This window comes from Protopterus annectens, chromosome 14.part0, assembly GCF_019279795.1.
Source record: "Protopterus annectens isolate FY-2018-M chromosome 14.part0, PAN1.0, whole genome shotgun sequence".
Classification (NCBI taxonomy): Eukaryota; Metazoa; Chordata; order Ceratodontiformes; family Protopteridae; genus Protopterus; species Protopterus annectens.
Genome location: NC_056748.1, coordinates 177,811,512 through 177,834,816, shown reverse-complemented (window position 1 = coordinate 177,834,816; position 23,305 = coordinate 177,811,512). Strand labels below are relative to the sequence as shown.

Sequence of the window (23,305 nt, the reverse complement as noted above, 5' to 3'; positions counted from 1 at the left end):
AGCTGCTCTTCAGCACACTTTTACTGTGCGATTTGGCATGCATTTTCTTGAAGAGTAGGAAATCTGAAATATCTCTTATTTAGTGACCATCACTGCAGTCTTCAATTGTTTGGCAGAAAGCTACACATTTTACGGAGTGCAGGCCAAAGGTATAAGGAAAAATTACGGTCATTCTATGAAATCTATTAAATCTGAGAATGCAAGTTTATTGGGTCTGTATCACTTAATCAGAATATGTATTCATCAAATACGTACTCATAGAACTCTAAACATTGAAATTCATTTCAGCGAACCTCAAACTTTTTCCAGCATTAGGAATCACTCTCCCACTAGCACTCTGGAACAGACACCATTCTAAATCAACCCCCCCCAAAAAAACTATATCTATCAACGCCAAGATTGCATTACAGTTGGGAAAAGGGCAAAGTTTTGGTGATGGCCAAGTGCTTCCTAACCCTGGAAAATAGTCTAAGGTTCACTAAAATGAATTTTGATGTTTAGAGTTTGGTGAATATGTATTCGATGAAAATGTATTTCGATTAAGTGATATAGACCCCAAGTTTATTATAATGTTTATGTTCTAAGCACTGCACATAATTCTAAAGCTAAAAAAAATGCATAATATGAGTAAACTGAAGTATAAAATGAATATACAAGGATAATACTTTACAATTGTTATAATATATCAATAAAAGCATATTAAATAAATATAAAAATTCACAATGCAACTAATGAAAAGCAGCAGCCTTAACAAAAGAAACACCACAAATGTGACCATCTAAAAAGACAGCATAGATACCTTAAACATGGAGTTGTTCAAGTGGTCACATCCTGAAGGAAGTGAGCAAGCATTTCCAGAAAACTTTTTTCCAAACATAAGGAAGTCCATCGGGCCTGTGTTTTGCATAAAAAGTCCATTCAAGTGAAAACCAAGTGCTTTTGAAATCCACACAAGGCCACTGCAGTAGCAACAACAGCAGGCTAAGCAAATAGAATTGACTACACCTTCAAAAGTGGTGGTCCCCAAAGACAGAGGATCACAGAAACCACCAGTCATTTAATTAGTACCACAATGATGTTCTTCATCTCACATTGCTGCAGTCCTAACACTTGGGTAGTCCGCTGTCCCTCGGTCGGCCCGAATATCAGAGTATAAGGCTGACGTCGGTCAAGGCGCATTTGACTGACATCAGAACGTCAGGGTACAAATGCGCATGACCGACGTCATATCCTCAGTCTTTTTTGCCGCATGGTCCGATGCAGAAGCAGTGTTGCAAGTGCCGTTCGGCGTTCTGAAATTTTTCGAATTCGGAGTTTCAGACCGAAGTCAGAGTTGGTTAAGTACCCCGTTGGGGAATATTTTGTTTTTTTCTTGCCTCAGTGGTTTACCGGATGTCAGAAAAAGTGAATAACTGTATTTCTTGTGGGAAACAGATACCGCATAGGGATTACCATAATTTGTGTATACCTTGTTTGGGACCTGAGCACGACGTTGTTGGGTGTCGCTTTTGTGCTAGGTTTAATAAACGCACTGTAAAGCGAAGGTTGGATTGTGCCAGGTTGGTCTTTGGGAAGCGGTGCAATTACAATATGCCGTCGGATGCTCCGACCCCGGCTTCCTCAAAGAAGCGCAAGGACAAGGCAGTTAAACCTAGGTTAGAGGAGTCGTCCGAACCGGACGCCGGTTCTTTAGAGGCGTCAGTGGAACCGGTGGTTCCGACGGCGGCCTCTCTGGAGTCCCAGGGAGAAACTTTGATTTTACAGGATGTGGCCTCCCAGGAGGCAGGTCAGGCTGTAGGGGCTTCTCAGATAACTTTACTCCCCTCCCTTCCTAAGGTGTCTAGGCCCTCTCTTTCTGCTTCCAAGGCTTCTCCTAGAGGCAGGTCTAGTTTAGCTTCTGTGGGTGTCACTCCTACTTCTTCAGGTTCTGTGCCCAAGAAGCATATGCTTAAAATGGCAGAAGATTTAATTACTTTAATTAGAGGCTCTATGCCCCCTCCTGATAAGAGGCCTAGGATGGAACCAGTGTTGGGGGATTATGAGCAGGCTTCGGATGTGTCTGAGTCTTCGGCTGAAGACTTGCAGGAGTATTCTCATTATTCTGATTCTGATGTGGATGATTCTACTCCTTCTGCTTCTCCTCCTGAGGATTTTTCTTTTTCAGAGACCCTTCACTCCATGAGAGAGCATTTTAAATGGTAAGGTCAGAACTTCTCTGACTCCAGGAAAAGGCTTAGGGAATATTTGTTTTTACCCCAGCATAGGCCTTTGGCTATACCTCCTGTTTTGAATGTGGTGGAAGATGTGTTTGCAGAGGCTTCTCTTAATCCTGACTCTTTGCCTCCTGCTCCTGTTAAACCAGATAGGTATTACAGGGTGCCTGAAGCTCATAAGTATCTTTTTAAGAGTCCTAGGGCAGACCCAGAAACTGTTAGCCAGGGGCCTAAGGGTGTTAAGGCTTCTGTTGTCAAGAATCCGGTTCCTGCAGATAAAGAGGCCAGGGCCTTGGATAGATGGGGAAAGAAAGTTTATACTTCTTCCACTTTAGCCATGAGAGCTTTGAATTGCCAGTTTCACATGTTGAAATATCAAAATTATCTCCTTTCACAGTTGAAATCTAAGGTTGATGCTTTGGCGGAAGGTATTGATTGTAAAGAGTTACAAGATTTAGTGCATGTTTCTGAACAGGTGGGGAAACATTCTTTGCAATGTGGTTTTGATGCTGTACAGGCCTCTTCCAGGGTGGCTGCCACTGGGTCAGTGCTTCGCAGGCATGCCTGGCTGAGGGATCAAAATTTATCTGACCATGTTAAAACTAGGATTTTGGATGCCCCTTTGCAATCTGATGTCTTGTTTGGTTCGCCTGTTGAGGCAGTTTTAAAGAAAATGGAAGACAAGGCTAAGTCTATGCAGACTGTTAAAGATTTTTTGCAGGTTCAGCCTCCAAAGTTTAGTAGAAATTGGCCTACTAAGGGGTGGACGTATCCTTCTTATGATTCCCAGTCTAGGGCTAGATCTAGGCGTGGCAGGGGCAGGGGTCAGGGCTCTTTCAGGCCTAGAACAGGGAGTTCTCCTGCACAGTCTTCGGTGAGGGCAGGGGTCAGTCCTTTCGTAAACAGACCCAATGACCTACCTTTTCAGCTGCCAGAACCTTCTCGCCTGGCAGCACCTTTGGGAGGAAGGTTGGCACTTTTCAAAGAAAATTGGAGTTTGATTACCCAAGACAGATGGGTATTGGATATCATACATCACGGTTACAGGTTTTATTTCCATACCTTGCCTCCTTTCAAAGGCATGCCAGACATTCCTCCTCAACAAAGAATAGAGGCTCACAAGCAAATTTCTCTGTTACTCCAAATAGGGGCCATACAGCCGGTTCCTGTGCCAGAAAGGGGCCTAGGATTTTATTCTCGCCTGTTCCTTGTACCAAAAAAGGGGAACACGTGGAGACCAATTTTGGATTTATCTATCCTCAACACTTATCTGGACATTCCCAAGTTCAAAATGTTGACGTTACAACAGCTTTTACCTCTGCTGGGCAGGGATCACTGGATGGTAACTTTGGATCTCAAGGAGGCTTACCTTCATGTTCCTATCAGGCTAAGTTGCAGGAAGTATCTACGTTTTGGACTGGGACTTCTCACTATCAGTTCTCTGCATTGCCCTTTGGCTTATCTACTGCCCAGAGTATTTCAAAGTTCTGGCTCCAGTGATAGCTTTCTTCAGGCTAAAAGGAATACAAATCTATCCTTATTTGGACGATTGCCTGATTCTGGCTCAAGGAAGGGACGAGCTTCTTCGACATTTGGAATTTGTCATAGCAGTGCTAAGATGCCTGGGGTATTCTGTGAACGAAATAAAGTCCAGTCTAGTACCCTCTCAAGACATGTGCTTTCTGGGTGTAAGACTGAATACAGCATCCCAGATGGCCTTTCTAACCCCGGACAAACAAAAGAATCTTTCCCTTTACTTCCATCATCTATCTCTTCAGTCCGGGCTGACTGCAAGGACAGTCCTTCAAGCCTTAGGGTTCATGGCATCTTGTATTCTGGTGCTTCCCAATGCCAAACTGCATATGAGGAAGTTGCAATGGTATCTCAAAATGTATGGACACAGCACTGCCAGGATCTGGACACTGTCATTCAAATAATACCTTGCATTCAAAAGGAATTTTTGTGGTGGGCTCAGGAATGTCACCTAAACAAGGGACTCTCTGTGACCCGGCCAGAGGCGAGTCAAATTTTAACGACAGATGCCTCAGACAAAGCTTGGGGAGCTCATCTAAACGGAAAGTGGATACAAGACAAGTGGCCTGTCAGACTACTGCATCTACATATCAACTTGAAGGAGATGTTAGCAGTCCAGTTTGCATTAATAGCTTTCAAGGATTTACTTCTTCCAGGGCAGGTGTTGATTCTAACAGACAACACAACTGTCATGTGGTACATCAACAAGCAAGGGGAACACATTCTTATCCTCTATGCAGGCAAGCAATGATTTTGTGGGAGACTGCTCTCAGTTTACAACTAAGTCTTCAGGCAAGGTTTCTGCCGGGAGCACAGAACTCCTTAGCAGATGTGTTAAGCAGACAAATCATGGATCCCCACGAGTGGAAACTGGATCTTCATGTATTTCAGAAATTGACAGTGTCCTGGGGAACTCCAGACATAGATCTGTTCGCTTCTCCACTAAACCACCAGCTGCCAAAGTTTTGCACGAAGAGGTTTCATCCCACAGCTTGGAAAGTGGATGCTCTTTCGTTCAGTTGGAAGAATCTTCATGTGTATGCCTTTCCGCCTCTGCCTCTCCTCCCAAAGGTACTTCTGAAGGTCAGACAGGACAAGCCAAGGATGATTTTGATAGCTCCAGATTGGCCTCGACAGCACTGGTACCCATTACTGAGAAGTCTAGTACGGAAGCCTCCATGGCCTTTGCCTTTGATTCCACATCTGTTGTCCCAGGAGGACAGTCATTTGCTCAATGTCAAACTTCACTCTCTTCACCTAACAGCCTGGCATATTCTGTTTTAAACCATAGAGGGTCTCAACTTCCACAACAAGTTTTGAATGTGATTTTGGAAGCTAGAAGGCCTAGTACAAGGAAAGTGTACGCAGATAAATGGAAGAGATTTTTGTTTTGGAGTGCAGCTAAGGATTTGGATGTTTCTGAGCCTGATTTAAGTGTGGCTCTTCAATATCTTACTGAGTTATTGGACAAAGGTTTGTCCTTCTCTTCTATTAAGATTCATGCTGCAGCAATTTCAGCTCACTACGACTGTCACCCACCATTGTTTTCTCATCCTTTGTTCAAGCAATTTCTTAGAGGGGCAAAGAATATAAGACCCCCACGAAGGGCTCCTACTCCTGCTTGGGATCTCAATTTTGTGTTGGAGAAACTCACTCTACAACCTTTTGAGCCTGCAGCTACTGCTGAGTTGAAATATTTGTCATGGAAGACTGCTTTCTTGTTGGCCATTACCTCTGCAAGAAGGGTTTCTGAATTGCAGGCCCTTATGGCAGTTGAGCCTTTCTTAATTTTCCATAAGGATAGGGTATCTTTACGCACTAATCCTTCCTTTATGCCTAAAGTGGTTTCTAGTGTGGCTTTAAACCAAACTATTCATTTGCCTACTTTTTATGCAAATCCCCAAAATAAAGGGGAAAAGATTTTGCACACTTTAGATGTACACAGGCAGTTGCGATATTATTTGGACAGAACTAAAGGGTTCAGACAATCTCAGCAGTTATTAGTTTCTTTTGCTTTGTGCTCTCAGGGCAAGCCCGTGTCAAAACGAACTATTTCTAAGTGGATTGGATTTTGCATTGCTTTCTGTTATTCCCATCATGGCAAAGAGATTCCAGCTGGGATTAGGCCTCATTCCACTAGGGCTACTGCCACTTCAACAGCTTTTTTGAGGGGGGTGGCAACTAAGGATATTTTGGAGGCAGCCACTTGGAGTTCAATGCATACCTTTTCTAGGCATTACCACCACTGTACTCTAAATCCAGGGCTGGTTTTGCCACTGCTGTTGCAGGGCATTTTGGCAGCTCCTGCTTCATTATAGTTTAGCCATCCTCCCTTACCTCTGCTTTGGGATTCTACCCAAGTGTTAGGACTGCAGCAATGTGAGATGAAGAACATAGTACAGTTTTGTACCTACCATAAATGTAGATGTTCGAAGATCCACATTGCTGCAGTCCAATTTACCCTCCCTCCTTCCCCTCTGTAGTTTGAGGTGGTTGTGTGGGTTGGGTTATCCATCTGAGGTATATTGTGTATATTGTATATATTGTACATATTTTTGGTATTAGGCTGGTTGGTTGTTTAGTTGTTGTCTATGGGTTTGGACCTTTCTTTTTAGGGTCTTCTGACATCTGGGGCAAGAAAAGACTGAGGATATGACGTCGGTCATGCGCATTTGTACCCTGACCTTCTGATGTCAGTCAAATGCGCCTTGACCGACGTCAGCCTTATACTCTGATATTCGGGCCGACCGAGGGACAGCGGACTACCCAAGTGTTAGGACTGCAGCAATGTGGATCTTCGAACATCTACATTTATGGTAGGTACAAAACTGTACTTTATTGCTGCTCGTCACAGGGCACAAATGGATTCTCTACTAAGTATATTTAGTCATTATCTGTGGATCACTGTAAGTTGTAATGCTTTGCATTCTGTGATTTTCCTTTTTTTTTTTTTTTTTTTTTTTTTTTTGCTCAGTGAGACATTTGAAGTGAATTCATTCAACAAAGTAGTGATAACTGCTTGCTGTGTGTGAGAGCGGGTTTGTTGTTTTGTTCTTTGGGATGTGTTCAGATTAAATGCTTGTAACTTTTATTTTGGATGTAAAATACTTCCAAGAGCAGTTACATGTTACAATTTTGAAACATTGGGTGGAAGAATTATTTTACATTAAAAATATATGTAAAAAAATCATAATAAAAAAGTAATGCCTGATAAGGTGTTTCTTGAGTGTAATAATTCCATTCCAGGATTGTAGAGGACCTGCACCTGTTATTCGCCAATAACACACACCGTTGGGTATTATTGCTTCTGTGTTTAGTCATTGTCTGCAAAACTTGTTTTTTTAATGATTCAGCTGTCTGCAGCAAGAGGTAGTCGGTGCCAACAGTGTCATTAGGTACACCGTAAATAAAGCCGTCTGTATGCTGTTAGTGGCATAACAAGACTGCATTAACAGCAGCATATATGTATTGTTTTATGCTCTGTTAGCAACCCAGTGATATATGCAGAAAACCTTGATTTCATCTTCTGTTGTCTACACTCACACACCACATGCACACAATATTAATACAGGACAAACAACTTCCAAACAGGTGAGGCAAGCTACAAATAAACTCTTCAAACTTGATGATGGTCTGTAGTCCACATGCATGCCTTTCTTACTGTCTAATTATACAAGGAATACAGATTTACTACTAAGGCCAGCAACATCCTCTACCCCCGCCCCAAATCAAGAAAGTTTCCCTTTACTGATCTCTTTTATCCATCATAAGCCATCAATACATTAATCCTGTATTAAAAAATGTTTGTGGTCCATAGACTGCAAGTACAACTCTCATGGGGGGGGGGGCTGTTAAAACTAATTTCCAGCACAGGCAGGCATGTATTTGTCTAGCTGATGATAATATACAGCAAAGTTCTAGTTAAATCTGCTTACATTGTACAAGGACAAACTTCTCAGTGAAAAAGTTTGGGAGTTGACCCTTGTAAAAGTTATTTAAACGAGTGCCAGTCAAAAACTATTGACGGGTTAAGTGCTTTTGTTCCAACAATAAAGAACTTCATCAGAACCTGTAGATAAATGCAAAGTAACAATATTTAAATGTTTAAAATTTTAAAAACAAGGATGTACTCCCAACTACATCAGTAGAAAACTTTAACCAGTAAAAATAGGCAATCAGAATTCACATTAAAAATACATATGAAAAATGTATATTTGAAACACGAGATTAGATATGTATTTATAACATCATAAAATGTATATCAAAATTGATAAATGTATAGATAAACAATATATTAAGAAATACCTAAAATTTTACAAGCTTTTAATATTAAGAAGAGTTTTATCATTCAATCCAGGACACTGGGTTGAATTCACTCTAATTTGCCAAAAATCTTGGCGGGATTCCATTTTAGCTCCCCACATACCACTCCTTACTAGATAATGAATTTTTTCCAGTATAAAAAAATAAGAGTTTTTTTAAAACCCTTGCATCGAATGGAGTACCTGTATAAAACATTACTCAAGTCTTGCTTCTTAATAGAGTAATAATGCTTATAGATTCTAGTTTGCAATGATCTTTCTGTTTTACGTATATAGTTAGGCAGTCATGAATTTATATATATGTAATTTAGATTTATGTAGTTTTAAAACTAGATAGATACTTCATACCTGCACCGGTACTCAGCAGGATATAACTGTCGCTTCTCTTACACTACTGAGAGCTTACATAAAACCAGTGAGTGTTAAACAGGTCTTGAATCCATATTTTAACATTTTATACTTCACTACAGTTTATGTATATATATTTGAGATGCTATTATAACGTCGTATATTTAAATCAGCGCCGTATGAAGATCAGCGTCATATGACGAGTTGAAGCGTACTATAGGTAAACAGTTAGTTAATCTGTTAATGTAGTGGAGATGGAGTTGAACACCTTAAGAACCTCACGCATTAGAATGTGAGTAGGAATTCACTAACACAACTATTCCTTGTTTAAGTAGATGCTTTAAAATAATGCGAGGTGAGAGTTGAGAGTTATGGAATATGTCCGCAAGTAAGATATTAAAAGGTTAACGGAATGAGGTTGGTTTTGACTATATTTACTAATGTTATAAACACTGTGCTTAGAATAATTGACTAAAAGGGACTAATGCTTCATGGTGGAATGATGCTTTACTAATGCAGCTAACGCATTTGTTTTTAATTTGCTTTCTGTATTTGTTCGCTGTCGTTGATAAGACCTGAAGTCAGCATATTTTATAAAGATTCAAAATGCTACATTAATGTTTTATAAATATTTTAAACAGTTTTTAGTAGAAGTATGTATAATATTTTTAATATGCTTTTAACAGTTTATATGCATACAAAAGTGAGCTAGATCTGATGTTATTTGTTTGAATGAATGTAAATAATATATACTGCTTTAAGACTCACAGATGAAACGAGAGGTAGATTGTTTGCAAATATTTGAGTGGCTTTATAAATTACTTAATTACCAATTAAGCTAGAGGACATGATTGGTGAAAATGATGTATAAAAGGAACTTGAATATTTAGTTTAATTGATCTGAAGAAGCATGCGTTGAGCATGTGAAAGCGCTTATCCGTTTTTTGTCTATGTGAATAAAGAAGTTTATACGAATTTTTCTCGTGGTGTATACTGACAGTTTTGCGGATATCAGTGCTGCTGTTTGTTTTGCTGCAAGGATACTTTGGGAGTCAACGATATTTGTATACTTTCTACACTTTCTTTCTTTGTTTGTATCGTTTGCTCCACGCTATGGAGAATACCGAAATTGAATTGGACTACAATCCTGGAGGGGGATTGAATGTTTTGAATATTGATGCTTTTTTGCCACATAAAAGTAACCCATTGCTGAATCTGAATTTTTCGGAAAGAGTGAGTAACCTAAATATTTCAAATGTGGGGGAGGAAGACATGTCCAAATTTTATGACCTAACTAGAGACTTGGAAAATAACCTCTACAAGCTACAGAGGTTATCATGGCAACGAAAACATCTACAGGCCTGTAAACATTTCAAGGTAATACCCAGAGGGATGCGCGTCCTATGCATGCCAACTTATGGACAGCTTTATCCCAGCTTGCTTAAAAAGTGGCAAGAGTTGAATTTAGAAATTGGATTCAAATACATTGACTTGCTATTAGAACATTTTGATCCAATTGAAACTGAGCTACAGAAAAATACTGATCGTGCTTACCGAGAAATTACAGACTGTTTCAAATCTGAAGCATGTATCAGGAAGTTTAATAATATGTCTATGCAAATTAATATCTATAGTGAAAAACTTAAAAGAATAAAAGAAAAGAAATTAGCAAGAGATGTCCAAGATTTTGCGACTAGCCACATTTTTGTATGGCCTAGAACTCATGCTGCAAATTCAACCAATAGTGACTATCGGTCACAACCAGGCGAACGTGAAACAGTGAGAGCTCACTCTTCAAATTTGGCGCCGTTGTCAAGTATAGCGTCATGTAGTGTCGAGACGGGTGAAGTGAGAAGACAACAGCGTTTGGATGAATCGAACTTTAATACTCCACCGCCGAACCAACAGGCTTTGATGCAAGCTGAAGAAGCTGAAAGGACAGGTGCAATCAAACGCACTTCAGCGGTTGTGGATACTATTATTGGTGCCCCTTTTCCCATAAAACAAGGCCGATTCAACAGAGGAAGGTCAACAAGTCGGGGACCAAGAAAAAGGAAATACTCGCAAGAAAGGTATGGGCAGCAGAAAAGAACTGTGAATTGACTGGACTTGTCTTTAATTATTCTAATACTGTTTTATCTAGCTCAGATTTGTCTTTGTTGAATAAAGGGTTGAATTTCATACCAGCGCAGCCCAGCAGGTTGAATGAAACACTAACTGACTTGAGACTCTTTGCAAGAAGGGTAGCATTGAAGTTGTTTTTCTCTGATAAGAAGGGAATTAATGAAGCTGAAAATTATAATAACTTTAACAGCTTCAAGAACAGAAGCAATTTCTCTCCACCACTACCAGCTATGGTAGAATGTTTTATTAAAGCTTGTGATAATGATTTCTATGACATATACTCATCAAGGAAAGTTAAAAATAGATATTGCAATTTAAACAAAGATGAGCAGGAATCATTGCGTAACCTGAAGCAAAATAGAAATATTTTGATTACCTCAGCCGATAAGGGGGGGGGTGTAGTGTTACTAAATAGAATAGAATATATTGAAACCATAGAATGTTCCCTTAGAACAACGAATAGTTATAATGAATTGACTATTGAGAGGGTCAATAAAATAATTAATGATGTCAGGGACAACTTATATGATTTATTGATGTGTCGCCAGATAAGCAGAGAAATGCATGATTTTTTATGCATCAAAGAACCAACAATACCGAGACTGAAAGGCCTACCAAAGATACATAAAGAAGAGAGACCTATACCAATGAGGCCTATAGTCTCTGGAAGGAATTGGGCGACTTATAACATCTCCATTTTTTTAGAAAAAATGCTCAGACCATTAGTAGATAGAGTACCTACTATATTAAGCGATACACAAAATCTGCTAACTGACATAGACATGATACCACCGAATCAGATATCACAAAATGGGATATACCTAGTGACACTAGATATTCGCAATCTGTTTACTTGTATACCTAACGATTATGGATTGCAAGCTATCCGTGAGATTATGTTGGTGAATAATGAGTTTTCTAAAGATAGACAAATGCTGATATCTCAATTACTTGATTTGGTTTTATACAATAACCTTTTTATTTTTAATAACCATTATTATTTACAAACATGGGGTGTCGCGATGGGCACCCCATGTGCTAACTCTTACGCAAATTTGGTCCTATACTTCTGGGAGAAGACGTGTTTGTTTGAAAATGAATGGATGAAAAAAATCATTTTTTATAGAAGGTTTGTCGATGATGTAGTACTGTTCTGGAAGGGGACTATAGAAGAACTAAGATTATTTGTTGATTTTTTAGAATCAACAACAGATTTTTTAAGATTTACATATGAATGTTCTCAAGATAATATTAATTATCTAGATGTGAATCTGTATTTTGATAAAAAAAGGAAGTTGTTCTCCCGGATTTTCAGAAAGAAATGCTGGAAAAATAATGTATTGGAGCATACTAGTATGCATCCTAGACACACCTTTGCAGGAATAGTGAAAGGACAATTCATGAGATTAACCAAGTTGTGCAAAGATCCTTATATATTGGAAGAGGAAGCAGATTTCATGACTCAAATGTTTTTAGAAAGGGGTTATGGACCAAATTTGATTAATGAAGTGAGGAATGTTAGCATACCCCCAGAGTTAAATGGTAGTCTGATAGATGAAATGAAGAAGACAACAGAACGAATAAGAAAGGTAACTAAAAGGAGAGGTTACATAGTAGAGCATACCAATGAACATGACAATAAGGACAGAGTAACTTACATAATGAAATACACCAATGACAATGAGCATATTAGGAGTATTGTCACAAAGAATTGGAATATTTTGACTCTGGCAGAAGACATTAGATTAGTGGTTGGTGAGAATCCAACTTTTGTATTTAAAACATGTGATAATTTGAAAGAAATTTTCTCTAGAACTTTAGATACCAAAATTGATAGAATACATGATATATCAGGGACTTTTCCCTGTAAGAAGTGTAACATGTGCAAACACATAAATCATGTACAGTATTATAGACACCCAAGAGGGTTCTTTGAGTTCAAACCCAAGATATATGCTGACTGCAACAGTAGTAATTTAATATATATGGCGAACTGTACCTCTTGTGAAGCTTTTTATATTGGACAGACTAAAAGAAAAATAAAAGAGCGTATCTATAATCATACTTATGATATACGCAAAAGAGTTGAGATCAATGCTTTAGCGAAGCACATTATTAATAATCCCACACATGAATTTAAATTTAGAGTCCTTCAATTAGTGGAGATAAGTAAAAGACTAGGTGATAATGTTAACCGACTCTTAGAAACTGAACTGAATTGGATCTTTAGAACAGGTGCTCATAAAGAACCAGGGTTAAACAATTTTGTGTCTTTGAGACCTATACTTGAGAAAAGGTAATAGTTGGTAATTAGACTTAGAAAAATAATCTGTGGTTTGAATAAATAGAGTGGAGTCAACAATAAGCCTGTATAAAATGAAATTTTAATTATAAGCCTATATTCTTCACTTTATATTTAACAGCTTTTAATCTAGTTACACATATTCATATATTTATATATATAAACTTTTCATTATATCATAATATTATATATAATTTTTAATAAATTTTGACTGGAAATTATTAACTATAAGTAGAATTGTTAACTATAAGCATTGTTAGTTATCAATGAATAGTAATCATTTTATAGTTAGGCAGTCATGAATTTATATATATGTAATTTAGATTTATGTAGTTTTAAAACTAGATAGATACTTCATACCTGCACCTGTACTCAGCAGGATATAACTGCTGCTTCTCTTACACTACTGAGAGCTTACATAAAACCAGTGAGTGCTAAACAGGTCTTGAATCCATATTTCAACATTTTATACCTCACTACAGTTTATGTATATATATTTGAGATGTTATTATAACGTCGTATATTTAAATCAGCGCTGCATGAAGATCAGCGTCATATGACGAGTTGAAGCGTACTATAGGTAAAAAGTTAGTTAATCTGTTAATGTAGTGGAGATGGAGTTGAACACCTAAAGAACCTCACGCATTAGAATGTGAGTAGGAATTCACTAACACAACTATTCCTTGTTTAAGTAGATGCTTTAAAATAATGCGAGGTGAGAGTTGAGAGCTATGGAATATGTCCGCAAGTAAGATATCAAAAAGTTAACGGAATGAGGTTGGTTTTGACTGACTATATTTACTAATGTTATAAACACTGTGCTTAGAATAATTGATTAAAAGGGATTAATGCCTCATGGTGGAATGATGCTTTACTAATGCAGCTAACGCATTCGTTTTTAATTTGCTTTTTGTATCTGTTCGCTGTCGTTGATAAGATCTGAAGTCAGCATATTTTATAAAGATTCAAAATGCTACATTAATGTTTTATAAATATTTTAAACAGTTTTTAGTAGAAGTATGTATAATATTTTTAATATGCTTTTAACAGTTTATATGCATACAAAAAGTGAGCGCTAGATCTGATGTTATTTGTTTGAATGAATGTAAATAATATATACTGCTTTAAGACTCACAGATGAAACGAGAGGTAGATTGTTTGCAAATATTTGAGTGGCTTTATAAATTACTTAATTACCAATTAAGCTAGAGGACATGATTGGTGAAAATGATGTATAAAAGGAACTTGAATATTTAGTTTAATTGATCTGAAGAAGCATGCGTTGAGCATGTGAAAGCGCTTATCCGTTTTTTGTCTATGTGAATAAAGAAGTTTATACGAATTTTTCTCGTGGTGTATCCTGACAGTTTTGCTGATATCAGTGTTTTACGTATATAGAAAGAGTCACAGGTTAGACAAGTAGCAACATATAAACCACCCCATGAGTGTTAATCTCCTGGGATGTTGATGTACAATGGATATGTTGGTTCCATCATAAAAGTATTCACATTGGGCACAAGCTCCACATTTAGCCATTCCATATCACTCTGGTTTAATAAAAGGCTTTTCAATTATGTTTTTAATATTTTTGCCTCTTTTCTATACAAAATAAGTTCATCACCAAGTGCGTCTTAAACCATATTTTCCAGATGTTCTTCATGTTTCACTTTTGCAGTCATTACATTTGGGTAATTTGCTGGCAGGTTGCCCTCATTTGGCCTGAATAACAAAGTCTTGGGTCCTGCATCGGTTGCTGTCTCCTCTTCCATGACGTTAGGTCGTCAGGGATATAAAACATGCAGCCGACGCCATTTTAATAAGTCTTTCTTGCCGCGCGGTGCCTGAAGCAGAAGCAGTTTGCAAGTGCCGGTCAGCCGACTCCTGAAATTTTCATTTGAGTTTCAGAACGAAGTCTTCAAACTAAAGCGAAGTACCCTGATGGGGAAACTTTTTCTTGTTCCTACCGATGTCAGTAAAAGTTAATAATTGCATAACTTGTGGGAAGCAAATACCTCATAAGGATTTTCATTTGTACTGTATTCCTTGCCTAGGCCTTGATCACAAAGTGCCTTGCTGTCGGTTTTGTGGTAAATTTAACCAAAGCACTATTAAGCGTCAGTATATTTTTGCTTCTGAATATTTTGACTCAAGATTTAACTACCCTGAAATGTTGTTAGTTAGCAATCCAACTACTGGAGTTCACAAAAAATGCAAGGAAAAAGACAGAGACTGACTGTCGAGGTGCAAAACAGACGATGAAGCTTCTAAGCCAGTCGCCAGTTCGCCTGTACTCAGTGAGGCCCTTTCGCAGCCCCTGATACCTGCTACTTTTGAGTCACAGGCCTCTACCGAGACCCATTCAGCATCCGGTATGCCGAGAAATTCGCAAAGTATTGAACCCGCGGATGTCTCTCCCTTGGATGGGTCCGGAGCTGCTGAGCAGGCACCGGCTTCTGAGGGTGTTTTCAGGCCTCAACATTTTTATATTAAACCGATGCCATCAACAGTCTGACGCATGAGCCACGTGCTCAGGCCCCTATGCCTAAAAAACAAATGATCAAAATGCTGAGGATTTAATTACCTTGATCAGGGGTTCCCAACCCCCCCCCCCCCCCCCCCCTGCTAAGAGGCCTAGGCAAGACACTGATTATGAAACTTCAGATCAGGTTTCCATTTCTTCTGATTCCTCTTCTGATCAGGAATTTTCTGTTCCACCCATTGAGGATTCTGATGCAGAGGAATCCATCCCATCTGCATCTCCTCCTGAGGATTACTCTTTTGGAGAGACTTTGCATACTTTAAGGGAACATTTTCACTGGGAGAGTCAGGACTTCTCTGAATCAAAAAAGAGGCTTAGGGATTTCCTTCTTCCTCCTCAGCGTAGGTCTTTGGCAATACCTCCTGGATTAGACATTGTTGATGATGAGTTCTCGAAATCAAGCATGTCTCCTGATTCCCTACCTCCGGCTCCTAGTAAGCCAGAAAGATATTACAGGGTTCCTGTCTCCCACAAATTTCTTTTCAAAAATCCCGCTGTTGATCCTGAGACTATTTCTCAGGGTCCCAAGGGTGTAAAGGCTTCTACAGCCAAAAATCCTGCCCCTTCGGATAGAGATTCCAGGGTGCTGGATAGATGGGGTAAGAAAGTTTATATGACTGCAACCCTGGCAATCTGGGCTTTAAACTGCCAATTTCATATGCTTAAATATCAACAGCATGTTATGGGATTACTGAAACAGAAAATGTTTATTTCTGATTGTGTGGAAAATAGAGTTACAGGATTTACTGCATTCAGCGGAACAAGTTGGAAAGCATACTTTGCAATGTGGTTTTGATTCCTTGGAGGCCTCTTGTAGGGCCGCTGTTACTGGATCTGTGATGAAAAGGCATGCCTGGCTCAAGGAGCAAAATCTGCCCGATCATGTTAAAGCTAAATTGTTGGATGCCCCTTTGCAGCATGATGCTCTGTTTGGTAGTAAGGCAGAAGAGGTATTAAAGAAAATGGAAGACAAAGCCAAATCTATGCAAACTGTAAAAGATTTCTTTTAAGTGCAGCCACCCAGGTTCAGTAACACTGGACTACTAAAAATTGGTCCTTTCCTGTGTCCAACAGAGCCAATCAGGGCAAACCCAGGCACTCAAAAGGCTCCAGATATCAATCACAGGGATCTTACAGGTCAAAGCAATGGGATGCCTCCACCTCCAAATCTGGAGGTAACAAAGCACAACCCTACAGTAAGCAGTATCAATGACTTCCCTCTACCATCTCCAAGCACTTATCTTTTAGCAGCCCCCTTGGGGGGGGGGGGGAGCTAGCACTTCATGCTCAAAATTGGCAGTTAATAACCCAGGACAAGTGTGTATTAAACATAGTATCCCAGGGGTACAGTTTTCATTTCCATACTTTGCCAGTTCCAAACGGATGGCCGGATCTGCCACAAAACCAGTGGGCAGAGGCCCAGAAACAAGTCATGCCCCTCATGGATGTGGGGGCTATTCAGCCGGTACCAGAAAAAGAAAAAGGTCAAGGATTTTATTCAAGACTGTTCCTGGTACCCAGAAAAGAAACTTCATGTCGTCCAGTACTGGACTTAGCGATTCTGAACACGTTCCTGAACATTCCAGAATTCAAAATGTTGACTTTACAACAGCTACTGCCTATGCTAGGCAAGAATGCTTGGTTAGTAACTCTAGACTTAAGAGGCATGCCTGCATATCCCAATAAGGGAATCTTGCAGAAGATACCTCCGCTTCAAAGCAGGTTTTATGCATTACCAATTCTCTGCACTGCCCTTTGGCTTATCTACTGCACCCATGGTCTTTACAAAGTGCCTGACACTAGTAATTGCATTCTGCAGACAAAGAAACATTCAAATGTATCCTTTTCTGGATGATTGTCTCATTCAGGCAGAGGACAAGGACACTCTTCTTCAACATCTGGCATTTGTAAAAGGGCTTCTGTCATGTCTATTGTACACCATAAATGAAAAGAAATCACAGCTGGTACCCTCTCAAATAATTACATTCCTGGGTGCAAGCTTGAATACAACTGCCCGGATGGTTTACCTCACGCCAGACATTCAGTTGATAGCATACTTCAGTCAAATGGCAACAAAAACCCAGTTATCTGCAAGACAAATTCTGCAGGCTTTGGAGTTCATGGCATCCTGCATTCTACTAATTCCATATGCGAGACTGCATGTGAGGAAACTTCAGTGGTACCTCAAAAGTTTAGGGAGTCAACATTGTCACAGCCTGGAAACAATGATTCCTCTCATCCCCTGCCTACAACAGGAGTTTCTTTGGTGGGCAAAGACATGTCACCAGAACAAGGGACTGTCATTCACTCTACCCCCTGCCACCCAAACCCTAACTACAGACGCATCAGACTATGCTTGGGGGGCCCACCTGGCAGAGAGATGCATTCAGGGCAAATGGAGCCCAAAACAAATGCCATCTGCATATCGACCAGAAAGAGATGCTAGCTGTTCAGAATGCTCTGACAGCCTTCAAGGACTTACTTCACCCAGGACAACTACTAATAGACGGACAACACCACAGTTATGTGGTACATAAACAAGCAGGGGGTACCCATTCCTACCCCCTTTGCAGACTAGCCATGGCCTTGTGGAACACAGCCTTGACTTACCAACTACATCTTCAAGCTCAATTCCTGCCAGGAAAGCAAAATACTCTGGCAGACGACCTAAGCAGAAATCTTATGGACCCGCACAAATGGAAACTGGATCAAGAAATCTTCAGCATGTTAACACAGAAATGGGGAAGCCAGACTTGTATCTATTTGCCTCCCCCCAAAACTGTCACAAAAAAGCATGGAAAGTGGATGCTCTATCCTTCACCTGGAAAAACCTATCAGTCTATGCCTTTCCCCCTCTGCCTCTACTCTTCAAGGTTTTACTAAAAGTCAGTCAGGAAAAAACAAAAATGATTCTAATTGCTGCGGACTGGCCTTGCCAACACTGGTACCCGCTTTTAAGGTATATGTCACACCTTCCTCCATGGTACTTGCCTCAAACACCTCATCTACTGTCTCAGCAGATCTATCAAATTCTGCACACTCTGCTCCAAACTCAGAATCTTGCAGCATGGCTGATCAACTAATTATTCAAACCACATCTCTCAGTAAACCTGTGATGGATGTCATTTTGGAAGCCAGAAGGCCTAGTACTAGAAAATCTTATGCTGATAAATTGAAGAGATTCTGTGCTTGGAACCAAGCACAAGGAATAGACACAGCAAGGCCCAATATTCCTCAGATTTTACAATACTTAACTGAGATGCTTGACAAGGGCCTATCTTTTTCTTCAATAAAAACCCATGCCTCTGCCATCTCGGCTCATTACAACACAGAGCCTCCCCTCTTTTCTCATCCAGTGCTAAAACAGTATCTCAGAGGGGCCAAACTTTTAAGGCCTCCCAGGAGAGCACCAATTCCTGCATGGGACCTCAATTTTGTGCTGGAAAAACTCACCCTGCCTCCTTTTGAACCAGCAGCTACTGCGGATAAAAAATTTCTATCTTGGAAGACAGGTTTTCTTTTGGCAGTTACTTCAGCTAGAAGGGTTTCGGAATTACAGGCTGTCATGGCAGTGGAGCCTTTCATTACATTCTACCCGGACAGGGTGGCCCTCAGGACCAACCCTTCCGTAATGCCTAAGGTGGTATCCAGTGTGGCTCTTAACCAGACCATTCACCTGCTAACTTTTTTCCCAAATCCGCAGAACAAGGGGAGGCAGATTCTGCATTCATTGGATGTGCACAGACAACTAAGATTCTACTTAAAAGGAACAAAATCTCTAAGAAAGTCTGAGCAACTACTGGTAGCATTTGCTGCAGGATCAGAGGGGAAGGCTGTATCAAAGCACACTATTTATTTCTAAATGGATAAGCTACTGCATTTGTTTCTGCTATTTGCACCATGGTAAACCTGTGCCCAAGGGGATCAGATCCCATTCCACCAGGGCTGCCTCCATTTCAGCAGCTTTTCTCAGAGGGGTCCCAACCAAAGACATTCTAGAAGCTGCAACTTGGAGCTCTGTTCATACGTTCAGAAAGCATCATCATTTACCTCTCCTCAAAATCTAGGGCAGGCTTTGCTACTGCAGTCCTGCAGGGCCTTATCGCTGCTTCTAATGCTGTTTAGTTCCATCCACACATCCATAGCTTTGGGATTCTACCCACATGTAATGACTGCAAAAGTGAAACACGAAGAACATAATACAGTTGTGTACACTTACAATGTAGTTGTTCGAGTGTATTCAGTGTTGCATTCCAGGATACCCACCCACCATCCCCCATTCTATACCTTTTCTTTCCTTCACTATAGTCAAAAGCCTTTGTGGTGCATTTGCTTTTAGTTGAAGGTAAATATTATGTTTCTAAAGTGCATTTATATATTTACAGTTTATATATTTTTTGCTCCCCATTTGGGGGGCACCTGACATCTGGGGCAAGAAAAACTGATTAAAATGGCATCGGCTGCATGTTTTATACCCCTGACGACCTGACGTCATGGAAGAGGAGACAGCAACCGACGAAGGACCCAAGACTTTGTTATTCAGGCTGACTGAGGGCAACCTGCCAGCAGATTTCCCAAATGTATTGACTGCAACAGTGAATACACTCGAACATCTACATTTATGGTAAGTGTACACAACTGTACTGTATTAAACACTTCTCTAACCTGGCCACTAAGTGAACCTCAACAAAGTAACATGGCTTTCCTATAAGGGTTATTTGCTTGCCTCCTTTTTTTTCAGCGACTATTCCATTTCTTTTTAGAATAGGGGAACACCTATCATTACTCTTAATCATCACACTTTGAGCAATATCTTTGATTAATTCATTGGGGTAGCCCCTTTTCAAAACCATCTTGGCTGGCATGGCAACCTCCTCACAAAAATTAATCATTGGGCAGCAAACACGACAGTCTAAGAATCTGCCCTTTTAATACGTTTTTCATTTGCCAAATGAGTTGGCAACTGTTAAAATGTAAATAACTATTAGAACAAGTTGCCTTCCAAACAATTGTTGACTCGTAACATACTGGCCCTGTTTTTCATGGTAGTTATGTCAAGATAGTGTTGAAATTCATTTCGCTCATGAACTTAAAGAAATTAGTTGTATTTTCAAATAAAGAACAAAGCTTTTTGCACTACCATTCCAGAAAATCAAGATGCCGTCCAAATATCACAAATATAAATTAATATTGGACCAATATTGTAGCACCGTCCTGCCAAATAAGGGAGCTGAAGCAGCTCCCTTGGCCACACCATTAACTTGTGTATAGTATTCCCCTTCGGAACAAAACAAACTTGTTCAACAGCACACTCTCCATCATATCAGTTAAATTAATTTCTTCATTATTTTTTTTTATTACTACTAATCACCAAGGACTCACTAAATCATTTGAAACCAAAAAAGTGTGGAATGACAAGAAAAAAAGCTTTGACAGCAGTGGTCATGAAACAACTATCACTTTGGAACTCTTGAGCTGGTGTCTTTGAAAATTCTGCCATTGTTTGGCAATTTTCAGTTAAGATTCACCTGTTTGACAAAGGGCTCAGTTTTGGAGCCACCAGTAGATATAATAGGCTTAAAGGAGGATCAAGATGATTCTTGTGTGTTTTGGGTATTCCAAAGATAGCTGATGTCATGGAATTTTTCACCTCCAAGTAATTTAGTTTCAAATGTAATACGATGTTCTGTCATTAAATCATTTATCCAACTATCTATTTTTTCTGTATGCTGTATTGATCTCATTCATGAAGTCAAAAAATGTTATTCAGATATTGATATATTTTACTAGAATAATCAATGTTTATAATACCACCACCCCCATTATCAGATTTCATAAGTCTTGCATTATGATCTTGTAAAAGATTTACTTACTAATGGGTTCGGAACCAATCCTCAGTTCCGATTCGGCCACTGTACCAAGCACACGTCAGCCAAAAAAAATCTCATGCTAAGATTACCTATAGTGCCTCTCTCCTCATTACCACAGATCCCGTTTGCCACATACTGGTTAGAAACTGTCAAGCCTTTCACTCGCAGCCAAGTGTTTTTTTTTTTTTTTTTTTTTTTTGCTTGTTGGTAAAACTTTGTATTGTTGTTGAACCTTTATTGTTTGTAGATAAATACCTCTCGCTATCCTTTATCTGGTAAAGTGCCTCATTCTTCCTCCCCTGTACCATTTTTCTGGTATTCCTTCCTACCATCGTTGGTAGCTCCCGCCCTTACCCTCTGTGGTATTCTTGGGATATCATTGTTGGTACCCTTTTTCTTTTCTCTCTCTTTATATATTTAAAATAAATAAATAAATAAGTGTGTGTGTATTTTGGTTGCTATATTTTTAGTTTTGTAGGTTTTTGTTGTTGATATTGTGGTATTACAGGTATAGTGGCTTTGACTTTTGCTGATTAAGGCGGACAAGAAAGGGACCCCTGGGTTTAAAGCTTGCAACCAGTGTGCCCGTAAAATGCCGAATTCGGACGCACATTCCTCTTGTGTATATTGCTTGACTGTACCTCATCTGACTGTTCAACCGCCATGTAATATTTGTGCAGGCTTTAGTACCCGTACACTGAATGAGAGACGCAATAAACTTATTCTTAAAGGACTACTCAAATCTCCTTTTTCGGAGGCTCTTTCTGCATTGGAGGGTGCTCCCCCACCAAGAAAAGATCACAAGAAGAGGAGCCATTCGGTTCCCTCTTCTCCTAATGGTCTTGAATCTAAGTGTATAGAGCCTAGAACTAAATTGCCAAAATTGTCCTCAGTTCCCTCAACTCCATGCCTCAAAACCACTTCCTTGGTGCCAACGGTGGAACTGATTTTGTGACTACTATATTGCCCCCAACTCCATTGGCACCAAGTCTCGAGTCCTTTACTTTGGTGCAGACTAGTGAACTAAAGTCTGATGAGACTGTTTTGGTACTGATTACCTCGGTACCGACCATGACAGCACCTGTCCAGTTTCTCCCTTCGACCCAAACAATGGAGTCTCCAATTCCGGTCACTTCCCCCCTCCCTACTGCATTCTCTACAGGTTCATCGACTTCACTGTCGAAGGGAGAGCCCATACCTTGGACCAAATAGTCCCTGTCGACGGATCCATTCTCAGGACAGCCGTATAGTCCCTTCTTGTAGTGCCCAGACTCCCCGTCGGGGATATCCACCAGATCTTCCAGGATCCTGTCAGAGCTAGACGTGGTCAGACTTGTAGATCAACTCTTGATGGCGAGGGAGTTTTCTTCTCTTAGTAAACCCGCTATCCCATTTGTAACAGAGGAGCTTTCTCTACAGACTCCATCTTTTATACTCCTCCTTCGACCTCTCTGGGTCCGAAGCCCTTGGCTGTGATGCTTTTCCCGGTTCCAGCTGTCACAGTTCCAGTGGCATCTTTGTTTGTGGCACCAATGATCACCCTATGGACATCGACTTCTTTGGAGCTGAGCCATTCTTTGGGGTCGTGACTTGCCTGTCAGCACCGAGGGTCCTAGCCCGGCGCCGATTTTCTCTACTGCACCGTGTGTTACAGCCCCAATGACCGTGGCGGCACTGAGTTCCCTCGAGGTTCCTCTACTGGCGGCGGGTCTTTTGGAGCGCGATGTGACCCCAGTTCTGAGGTTGTCCCTCTCTGTTCTGGGCTCCAATCCCTCTTCAGGTGGGCCTGCTTTTCAGGGAATGGAAAGGCACTGTCCTCTGCAGGCACTCAGCTGGTCCCACAGACATCGGAACACCATACGTACATTCCTGCTAGACCACAGTTGACAGTCTGCCACTCCAGGACTTCGGGTACAGGAGCCACATGATACCCTTGAACATGGCATCCCCTCTCCAGAGTCCTCTTTGGAAGCCCCCTGCTGAGGAGATTCTAAGGAAGTGAGCGTGCAAGAGGAAGCACATAGACTCCACTGAAGAGTCTCTCATGGAAGACA

At 40.2% G+C, this 23,305-nt stretch overlaps 1 protein-coding gene across 1 annotated transcript in view; it reads left to right on the top strand.

The window, feature by feature from the left end:
- Nucleotides 1–23,305, top strand: part of RC3H1 (ring finger and CCCH-type domains 1) — a gene marked incomplete in the record, with an annotated part of 3,590,040 nt that overhangs the window by 330,307 nt on the left and 3,236,428 nt on the right.